The sequence below is a fragment of the Plutella xylostella genome, chromosome 16 (assembly GCF_932276165.1).
Source record: "Plutella xylostella chromosome 16, ilPluXylo3.1, whole genome shotgun sequence".
NCBI lineage: Eukaryota > Metazoa > Arthropoda > Insecta > Lepidoptera > Plutellidae > Plutella > Plutella xylostella.
This window is the reverse complement of record NC_063996.1, coordinates 4,167,117-4,178,793: the sequence shown is the minus strand read 5'-3', so window position 1 is coordinate 4,178,793 and position 11,677 is coordinate 4,167,117.

The window sequence follows — 11,677 nt, the reverse complement described above, 5'->3', positions numbered from 1 at the left end:
TGTGCTAAATATGACAAACTCTGTCCGAACCACCCGTGTGCCCTATCTACAGAATCGGCGAAAATGTTTGTAGATACTTTATAGGAGACCTTTTTCAGTTAGACACAAAGCAGGCTTCATAAAAATCCTCTAAATAAGCACCTAGTTACTATTCAACGGCTCAGTTTAAAATGGCGGATTCATCGGCTCGGCTGATCTCCATTTTTATCACTCTCTGATATTTATTTACGTCGGTGTAAGCGGGACCGCCCTCCATCACCCATCCTGGCTTTTGTTACTACGGTTACGTTACTAGATTTGTGCCTTTATTCCAAATAGCTTTTCCTCAAGCGTAGCAGATTTTTCCCGGGATAAAAACCTATAGTATAATAATAAAACCGGGATAATAGCCTATAGAACTCTGGGATAATGTAAGTTTATACTTAATGAAATATGTTACATATCAGCAATGTACTAAACGAGCCTATTCAATACAAATGAACATTCAAATATTTCCTCTTTATTACTTAGTGCAGATTCTGAAGTTTAAAGAGTAGGAGTAGGAAATAAGGCTGTTGCTAAGTTTGGAACCTAACATTCAGTTCTCATAAATGACTGATACTTTAATTATAATACCCATCCTACAATATCCACAAACCGTTTGTAAAAGTGTTTAAAAAAGGTTACAAAGTGTTAGGTGCTACAAGTATTGAAAACTGAAACAGAATTTTTGCAGCACCCTGTATAAGTACTTTTCGAGAACAGAGTCCATGGTAGCGGGCTAAATACCGAACCGCACTGTGAATCAGCCGCGCAACAAACGGACATTTGAAAATGGCGCCCCATTTAAATGTCAGGAAAACAATTAGTTACCCAAAGAAATCTAAACTTTACTACCCAAACAACAAAGCTTCGAATCCTGTGCGGGACGCGGGGTAAGGATAGCAAAATAAGTTATTAGACTACAGCAAAACGAAGATGTTGATGCTGCCGTTTTCAGTTCATTGGTTTTGTACAACATTACTCAGGAGATCGACGTGGTAAGCCGAACGAGCGATTTTGTATGCAAACTACATTTTATTTTACCCTTGGGGTGTTGTGTTAGTGCTCATTATAGTTTAGCTTTGTTCAAACAAAAGCATGTATTGTAATCCTGCAAAGGAATAACATAATGTCAATAACATAATATTTTATATGCCATGTAAATAATGTATTAGTTTAAAAGATCTTGAAGGTGGCTGGCTGAATGTTTAGTAAGCCAACCACAGCAAAACCACTGCCAATGGACCTAACTATTTGCGTCCACAGCATATATTATATGGTGAATGTGAAATGTTGAGGTTTGGTGGTCGATTATGACACGATAAGGCCATATTTGAGAAACGTAACAAGAGTGTAGACGAGACGCGGCAATATGGTGGTTGGGTATGGGTAGTGTAGTAGTAGTAAGTTGTTGGGATATTTATATCTTAACAAAATTTTACATAAAAATACTTACATAAATTCTTTCAGTATACTTAGCCCCCGTTTCACACACAATATCTGGATAATTAATGGCTACGTGTGGGATAAAATACATTTTGCCACTGTTTAGACAGTGACAACATGTCTTTTATCCAACAAGTACTAATTATCCATACAATGTGAAACAAGCCCTTAGATTATTTATATCATTGAACGAATGGTTAGTTGTCCAATTTATTGCAACTTGCAGCAGTTCGTTTTTGTCAGAAACGCAAATTGTAAGTCCCAAGAAGTTACCCTTAACGATAACGAGAGGAAATTAAATTAAATTTCTCTTCTGAAAATTAAATAGCCGGGCGACCGTCGATTCATAATTAATTAAAATATATGCAAATAGGGTTTGGCGATTCGTGTGATAATGAGCTAGTATCACCATCTGCTCAGGACTGTTAGTTCAGCTGTTGAATTGCCAACCTTATTCTCTAAAATATAAAAGTATAACTTCTCTTGTTTTTGTAGTGCTGTCTCATTTTGTTCAGCGAGAAAAGATGAGAGAAAATTCGAATGGTTTTTCACGGACGCGATGCGGTCGTGGATCGGCTATCATACTTTGTAAAGTTTTGTTCTTCAAAGATTTTATTTCTCTTTATCTCACTTTCAAATGCGTCTACATTTGATTATTAACTTACGTACTGAAAAACATGCAAGTAAGTAGCTGCATGAAAGGAGCCTAACTTGTGTGACGTATCACATGTAGTTTCCTTATATCCGTCGCATCGCTGCATACCTAACGTCGACGTACCTAGGTACCTCTACGTCGGTCCTGCACACCCTGGACAGTCAATGACATGACTGCTCACGCCGATCTGACAGGAACACAAGTAATTATCTTACGAGAAGAATCTGACTCACCAATGTTTCACCCGTTTCACCACGGTGAGAAACCTTAGTGTAGCTCTTGAAAAATAACTGGCTGAGAGTTAAGTGATATGCATTTAACTTGACAACATTATCGATTAAAAAATTACTAGGTACTATGTTAGACGGCCGACTGGCGTAGTGGTTAGTGACCCTGACTGCTGAGCCGAAGGTCCCGGGTTCGATTCCCGGCTGGGGCAGATATTTGTTTAAAGACAGATATTTTGTTCTCGGGTCTTCGGTGTTGATATTTATATTTAATATCTATCTATATGTATTTGTGTAGATATATCAGCTGTCCGATACTCATATTACAGGCTCCGCCTAGCTTGGGGTCGGATGGCCGTGTGTGAGATGTCCCCACATATTATTATTATTATTATGGTATGTATGTGTATGGTATGTTAGTTTGTTTGTCCTTGTTTGAATGTCCCCTCGTTAGGCACAAAGCGGGTCGAGTCTAGTGCGATGATAGATCACTGATCGTAGAGACTGATGGTCTCACGTTTGAACCCCAACCCCTAACCCCAAACCCCGGCTTGTGTACATGGTCTGCCTGCTACTATTGGAGGTAGCGGGCTAGGTTTTTAATTGGAGATAAAGAGGGGTGCAAATACTGATTCTAAACGTTTTTTATATCTTCTTCATAATTTTAACAAAGGGACACTTCTTCGAATTGGATTTGGTATATTGCTTCTAGTCTATTTGTATTATATATTTTTTACTGAATAGATCAAGTGAAATGTCTGCAAAGTTTTTTTGAGACTGAATAGTTTTTCTGAGTACAATGAATCTTTTACTTATCAGACTAAATACAATACAGTTAAACTTTCTTTCATTGAGGAGGGAGCAATGTTCGTAGTAGAAGGTTGCATTTTTACCCTCAGCACCAGATGAAAAATAGGGTATTATAGTTTTGAATTGTATACCCTGCTATGCCATGCGTAGGTAGTGGGAAAAATCCATAGATACAATGATCGGCATTGCATTGGTAACCAGCTTTCAACATGAATACAGCCTAACTTCCTAAGCCTTGAGAGTAAGGCTTGTCATTCTTTTAACGCATTAGTGTTCCATTTATGAAGTATCATAATTATGACAAACGATTGTGTATTTTAAATACAGTTTAGTAAGTGGGCTTCTTGTGAACCAGGTTACAAGGTTTGATATCACAGCATGTGTGTATAAGGTCTGTAGTTATAGTTATATAAGTACTGTTCAGTATTCAGGGTCCACCCTAAAACATACACTCTAACATGTGAAGTAAGAGTTACATTTGGATGCAAAGAAGCACTGTGAGAGTCATTACCCTCCCAAAGACGGCATTTTTCATGTCACAAGCGCCCTTACTGTATATCTAGTCTAGATTTTGGTATGTAAGCAAGTGTAGGGGGAAAGCGGAAGACTATTTCTGTCTAGCCTCTTCAGAAAGAACCAAAATCTTTCACTGAGAATTTAAACTGTAAAACGTAATTACCCCAATTAATATGTAAATAGGTACTGCAAAAGATTAACTGCAGAAAAAGGTACTGCTAAAAATAACTCAGATTTATTTTCTGATTTTCGGAACTAAGTACTACACGATTCTGAGTACTTGGGAAGGATTTAAAACCCTGTTCATTTTATGGGAAAACTGGAAAAATCAATCATGACCTGATTTAAAAAAACAAAATCTATGTATGTAATGCGTGATTATGTCAATTACTCTCCCTGCAGTCTACACATATGCACGTATATTAAACGAGCTGTGTTATTTAGAGAAGACAAAGTCGGTGTCTAAGTTGTATTTTTCGTATTGGATGATCTGATTTTTAACCAGACCCACACAAGTATACCCTTGTATTATAGGACAGAATGTGTTGGACTGCAATCTGCATCGCCAGTAGGAAAACTGTTCACCGACTGAGTTAGCGGTGCCGCTGCCGGTGGTGTATCAAATAAATAAATAAATAAATATGTGGGGACATCTCACACACGGCCATCCGACCCCAAGCTAGGCAGAACCTGTGTTATGGGTGTCGGACAGCTGATATATCTACACAAATACATAGATAGATACTAAATATACATATCAACACCCAAGACCCGAGTACAAATATCTGTGTTTAAAGTTTAAACAAATATCTGCCCCAGCCGGGAATCGAACCCGGGACCTTCGGCTCAGTAGTCAGGGTCACTAACCACTACGCCATTCGGTCGTTATCGGTGTAGTATGCCGTGTGTTCACAGAATATTAGTTTTGCACAATCTAGTAACGGGTACCTACTGGTAACGCAGCCTTATTATATACCTACGTACTAACGGCATTGTAGGAAAGTGTTGTGGACTAGTTTAATCCCGGCAGCTACGGAGGTTCTCATTCCGAGAGATTTACATAATCTGTTTTAAATCTTCTTTGTAAAACTACCAGCAGCCTTCTAACTTTATATTTTTCTATTTTTTTTCTAAAACTGTGCAATCTAAATTCAAAATCCGCAAAATACGTTTTAAAAAGTAATAATAGCACAGAAACCAGACAGTATACCTACTCGTCCATACGAGAAATTCGGTATGGAGAAAATCAAACTGAAGTTTTGAACTAAAACTTTTCACTGAGTACACCAAAAAAAACTTATTTTTATTTATTTTATTTATTCATAATATCATAATATCAAGTGTTTTATTTTATTTTATTTCATTTCATTTCATTTCATTTCATTTCATTTCATTTCATTTCATTTCATTTCATTTCATTTCATTTCATTTCATTTCATTTCATTTCATTTCATTTCATTTCATTTCATTTCATTTCATTTCATTTCATTTCATTTCATTTCATTTCATTTCATTTCATTTCATTTCATTTCATTTCATTTCATTTCATTTCATTTCATTTCATTTCATTTCATTTCATTTCATTTCATTTCATTTCATTTCATTTCATTTCATTTCATTTCATTTCATTTCATTTCATTTCATTTCATTTCATTTCATTTCATTTCATTTCATTTCATTTCATTTCATTTCATTTCATTTCATTTCATTTCATTTCATTTCATTTCATTTCATTTCATTTCATTTCATTTCATTTCATTTCATTTCATTTCATTTCATTTCATTTCATTTCATTTCATTTCATTTCATTTCATTTCATTTCATTTCATTTCATTTCATTTCATTTCATTTCATTTCATTTCATTTCATTTCATTTCATTTCATTTCATTTCATTTCATTTCATTTCATTTCATTTCATTTCATTTCATTTCATTTCATTTCATTTCATTTCATTTCATTTCATTTCATTTCATTTCATTTCATTTCATTTCATTTCATTTCATTTCATTTCATTTCATTTCATTTCATTTCATTTCATTTCATTTCATTTCATTTCATTTCATTTCATTTCATTTCATTTCATTTCATTTCATTTCATTTCATTTCATTTCATTTCATTTCATTTCATTTCATTTCATTTCATTTCATTTCATTTCATTTCATTTCATTTCATTTCATTTCATTTCATTTCATTTCATTTCATTTCATTTCATTTCATTTCATTTCATTTCATTTCATTTCATTTCATTTCATTTCATTTCATTTCATTTCATTTCATTTCATTTCATTTCATTTCATTTCATTTCATTTCATTTCATTTCATTTCATTTCATTTCATTTCATTTCATTTCATTTCATTTCATTTCATTTCATTTCATTTCATTTCATTTCATTTCATTTTATTTTATTTTATTTTATTTTATTTTATTTTATTTTATTTAGAAAACCAACAGCGTTTTACATTGTTTACTTAACATAACATATTACTTATGATAAGGCTAATTATAGGTTTCCCTGGAATACATTAAGATGTAAAGGTGCACATTTTACTTAAAAAGTACTTCAAATCTACTGATCAAAGAGCAATAATAAAAAGCAAGCAATAACTTATTTTGTAGGTAGGAAATTATAAATATATATAAAAAATAGATATTGATGTAAATACCTATATAATAGAAACTTAACTAAAAATAACGAATATAGTTATATACATATATAAATACTATATACATAAATACTATATACACACATATATATACATATACTAAGAATATATACAAAATTATATCGTATCAATAAAAGCATAACATATTAAAAATACATACATTAAGAGACTGATTGATAAAATAAACTGTAAAAGCATGATTCATGTTCATAATAATATATTATTCAATACAAACAATTTCACATATGTAAAATGTATAGAGTACAACCAAGATCCCTATCCAACTCTACATGATATATGTAGATTATGTAGGTACTAGGCATTCGCTGAAACCCGTACGTTCCAGCGGTCATGTCAGCTGTTGATTGAAGAGGTGAGGGATGGGAGCTAAAGGCTACAGGGATGATTTACACCCTCACGTTCCCGAACCCTCAGATAACATACACGGACTTGATAGTTCAGAATTTAGAAGCTGGGGGTTCACTACTAGCCGTTGGGAAAAAACAAAAAACTATATAGTGTTCCAAACGCGAGCTTGTTTACACCAGCATTTACGGATTCACATTAGTCTATTGAATTTGATACTTTTCAATCCGATGGGTTTCGCGATAGTGCCATTCAGAGTTGTCAAAACTATGAACGAAACTTGTTGTACCAAGTTTAGTGTATGTTTTTATTAACCGATCGAGCCGTAAAAGTCGTCCCAAAGTTTGGCGACTCTCCCGTTTCATATACTTAAGTAAATTACTATTATAATTATTAAAACGCGTTTATTCGCTATTACTGTATCATCATCATCACGACCCATTACGTCCCCACTGCTGGGGCACGGGTCTCCTTCCAGTGAAGGAAGGGTTTAGGCCTAGTCCACCACGCTGACCAAGTGCGGGTTGGTGGACCCCAACACAAGCAAGCTTGTGCTGAGAGAGTTGTCGGGTAAGTGGGCAACCCGACTGTCAGATGTTTTCAAGCCGCCCGAAGGCCTCTGACTAGGCTTAACGACTGCTGCCGAAGCAGCAACCGGGACCCACGGCTTAACGTGCCGTCCGAAGCCGTCTAAGCACGGAAGCGTCCAGAAAAGCACCACTTGAAATTGGTCACCCATCCAATGGCTGACCGTGTCAGTTGTTGCTTAACCTCAGCGATCAGTTACGGTCACTGAGGCCCGCTCGACTACGGACGCTTCTATTACTGAACGGTGTTAAAACTCGCACTCCCCATGTAGAAAGATAAAAAAGGATTGCTAATGTGTCGATGGTCACAAGGTAGCTGGACTATTTCGCTGGGGATGGCAACCGATATGATTTGTTGTCTGTACATGTACATAACAGTACATCTATGTACCGACACGCACAGTTGGCCATCGCTTATCGCGGTGTTGCCAAACTCATGTTTTATGGCCGCTATTGGTCATTGTATTATTTTATTTACAATATATTACACGCTCTGGTTCGTTATTTATTATTTATTTGGCAACGGCGTAAATTTTTGTGCACAAAAATATTGTGGATTGCTTCTGATTCAATCCAGTTGCATGCTTTCAGGCGAAAATGGATTCAGTAATTGAAAAATGTTCGGATATGATAGGATATGATACAAAATACCTTGATTTACTTGTATTTTGTATTAATCCGTAATTAACCTACTTATATGTTTTAAGAAAATAAAGCCATTATAAAAATAAAATTAAAAGTTTTCAGAGACTAAAACAGTGTATGGTTTGTAGTTTGTACAGTTCCTGCTCTCAAATAACTTAAAAATATTACAGGCTCTCGAATAACTGCAAATATATATAAACCTATCTAAATTATATATAGTTCCCTTGGGTTATTATGATATTAATAACCACCGTTGTTGTTGCATTGGCATAAATCGGCATGATGCACTTATTATCAGTTCTAATTAAAATAAGTAAGTAACTACATATTAATATTTCTCATTTAATTTCACTCATGTGCAACTTTCCAAGGATGAGTGTAGGAATGGTACAAATATTAGGTTCGGTTCGGTTCGGTTGTAAGTTAGATGCAATTAAATTTTCGTGCGTTATCAAACTAATAGGCGGTTTGTTAGTTTTACAAGGTACAAAAATGCCATCTTCAGAATGACCTAATTGTTTGAAAATGGAACGAGTAGCTACGACGTATAACTGCATTATTTGTCGTGCAAGTAGGTACAATATGGCGAGATTCAGGCGAGGGCCCGTTTGATCTTTGCGTCTGACCCTATAAATCAGCGCGAGCGGCAGAGTCCCGCCTACCATCGACAGAATATGTCTCGTTTGTGTACAATTCGGGAAGAACATTGTATATGGATAAGGCACAAACGAAATTGTAGACCGTACCTTTATAAAAGGTAGGTTCTTCACTATTAATGAATAAAATATGTTTCGGTATTTTCAGTTCAATGTATGACCATGAGGTTAGAAAGAAAGAATTGGAAAAAGAAATATACATTTTGAAATTAAGCCAATAAACTTATTATTGTTATTTTTCTTAATTTAAACTTACCTTGTCGCACTTTAAACCTTTTCGCAATAGATTCCAAACAAAAAAAAAATATAATTACCTACGTCTTAGATATGATGATAGTTGACTGTTGGTGTTAAAATAGGTATGAGTAGGTACCTAAGTATTTTATAAAACGATAAAAAATAACTACAATAAAAACCTACAGCAACGATTCTGAACTCAATGTGAAATCACTGACACACAGCAGAGTAAATAAACACGAGGTTGCTTACTAAACCTTTATGTACTTAGGTATATGAAACCTACAGGCTACAAGAAGAGTTATATCTCTCTGTTTGTGTATTGAAATAGTTCTATTATTTACCTACTTATTTTCCATCTGAGTCTTTCACATTCTTTTCTTTCACATCGAACTAGTTATTTACCGAGAAAAGGATACCGTTATTGCATTAAATATTTATGTTCTGATTGAATGAGATTGGATAGCATACTACTCATGTGGAGTTAAATGTAGGTAGGTATTAAAAGAGTGTTTTAAGAGTTAATGAAAGTACTTTAAGAAATTAACTTACGTATTATATTGCATATACATACTATCGTTATCATTTTAATTTCAAATCAACATATATTTCATATTGACGGCTGTGATTGGTCAAATAAAAATCAGTTATTAGTTACATTTTGCGTTCAAAAACCTCTTCATGATCGTAAACTTCATGATGTAATATTTGTACAATAAAGAGTTAAATAAATACCTACATAAATAAACATTGAACAATTATTAAAGCCATTTTTTTAGCACGCATCTCAGTGGAACGCCCCTGGGAGATACCCTTGCTTGACAAAATACGAAGTTTCGGTTAGGCGTCATGAAATCGATACGTTTAAAGCAACGAAATTGCGGTTAGTGCAGAAACTCACCCCAAATACGAAGTTATGCAACGTATTTCGTCAAGCAAGAGTAGCCCCCCTGCACTGTTTGATGTCACTTGGGACTTTGGGAGCTCTCAAAAAGGTTGAAAGGTTGTGTATCCTCGCCCCGTATGCATGTGGTCAAAGTCGGCTGTGGCCGCCGGCTTTTAACGCTGTTTGCTGGCTACAATTTGTATGAGCGAAGTTTCTGTGGTCGCTTTTCATTGGATTAATTCATTATTAATTTAAGTAGGTAGGTATTATTTATGCGATGATGGTATGAGTAAATGTTTTAGATCTAAATATCAATCCAAATCAATAATACGCTCACGAATACTTTAGTTAAAACTTTAGTTCTACAACTTTTATAAATGGTGCTCCCTATCCTGGACATTATCCTTCCCGTTATTTCCCACATACTCAACTTTTCCATATCCACTAATACGTTCCCGTCCACTTGGAAAGATGCCCAAGTAACTCCTTTGCCCAAAAAATCTAACCCATCCTTCTCAGATTATCGCCCTATCTCCATACTTCCTTTCCTTTCCAAAGTCCTCGAACGTCTGGTCCATCATCAGCTGAACAGATTTCTTGTTAGAAATGATCTGATGAATCGTTATCAGTCTGGTTTTCGCCCTGGACATAGCACGGTAACGGCTTTGGTGAAAATCACGGACGACGTTCGCCAGGGTATGGAGAACGGTGAACTGACTGTGCTATCACTGCTCGACTTCAGCAACGCCTTTAACACTGTGGATTTCGATATCCTATTGGGGGTATTACGTTCTCTTAATGTATCTCCTACGGTAATTGACTGGTTTCACAGTTATTTGCACGGACGCCGGCAACGAATCCGTATCGAAGAATCCAACTCTGTGTGGTGTAGCACCACAGCCGGTGTCCCGCAAGGTGGCGTGTTGTCTCCTCTTCTATTTGCTATATTCATAAATAGTATATCCGACAATATCTCTTCTTCCTACCACCTTTATGCAGATGATCTCCAAATATATAACCAAGCGTCAATTTCTGATCTACCACATGCGATCCATCAAACGAATACTGACCTTGAGCATATACTCTCATGGAGTAAAGATCACGGTCTGAGAGTTAACCCCACCAAAACGCAGGTCATAGTTTTAGGCAGCCCTAGATTTACCTCTCTTGTCGACCTAAATGCCCTGCCTCCAATAGTTTTCAATGGAGTTCACATACGTTGGAGTAAATGTGTGAAGAATCTAGGGGTTTTCATGGACAGCGCTATGACTTGGAAGAATCAGCTCGACGAGGTGAGCCGGAAGGTGTTCGCTTCTGTAGGCTCACTCCGGAGATTGCGGAATTTCCTACCCACGGCCACCAAAATTGTTCTTTCTCAATCCTTACTTCTTCCTATTCTAGATTATGCCGACTCTTGTTACACCGATCTTACCGAGGAGCAACTTAACAAACTTGAGCGCCTCCAAAATGTCTGTATAAGGTTCATATTTGGTTTACGCAAATATGACCATGTTTCTGAATTTCGCACCAAGCTCAAGTGGCTCCCTATTCGCCTCCGCCGGAATACCCACATCCTTTCACTATTGCATTCAATACTGCTTAACCCAGCATACCCTGCGTACCTTAAAGAGCGCTTTAACTTTCGGTACGAATCTCATACTCGGACACTTCGCTCATCACATAATCTTCGCCTCAATATCCCTCCCCATTCAACAAAATTTTACGGTGATTCCTTTACCATACAAGCCATCACCTTATGGAATGATCTCCCACTACACATACGTAAAGCGCCGTCATTGGCTTCTTTTAATTTAAAAGAATGGTAAAGGATCATTTTCTTAGTGTTTAGGTAATTATTTTTTTTCCGTTGTCTTATTATCGGAGCTCAGACAAGAATTAATATAATCCTATAAAATCTGATAATTATATTTATGTAGGTATATGTAGGTTATTATATGA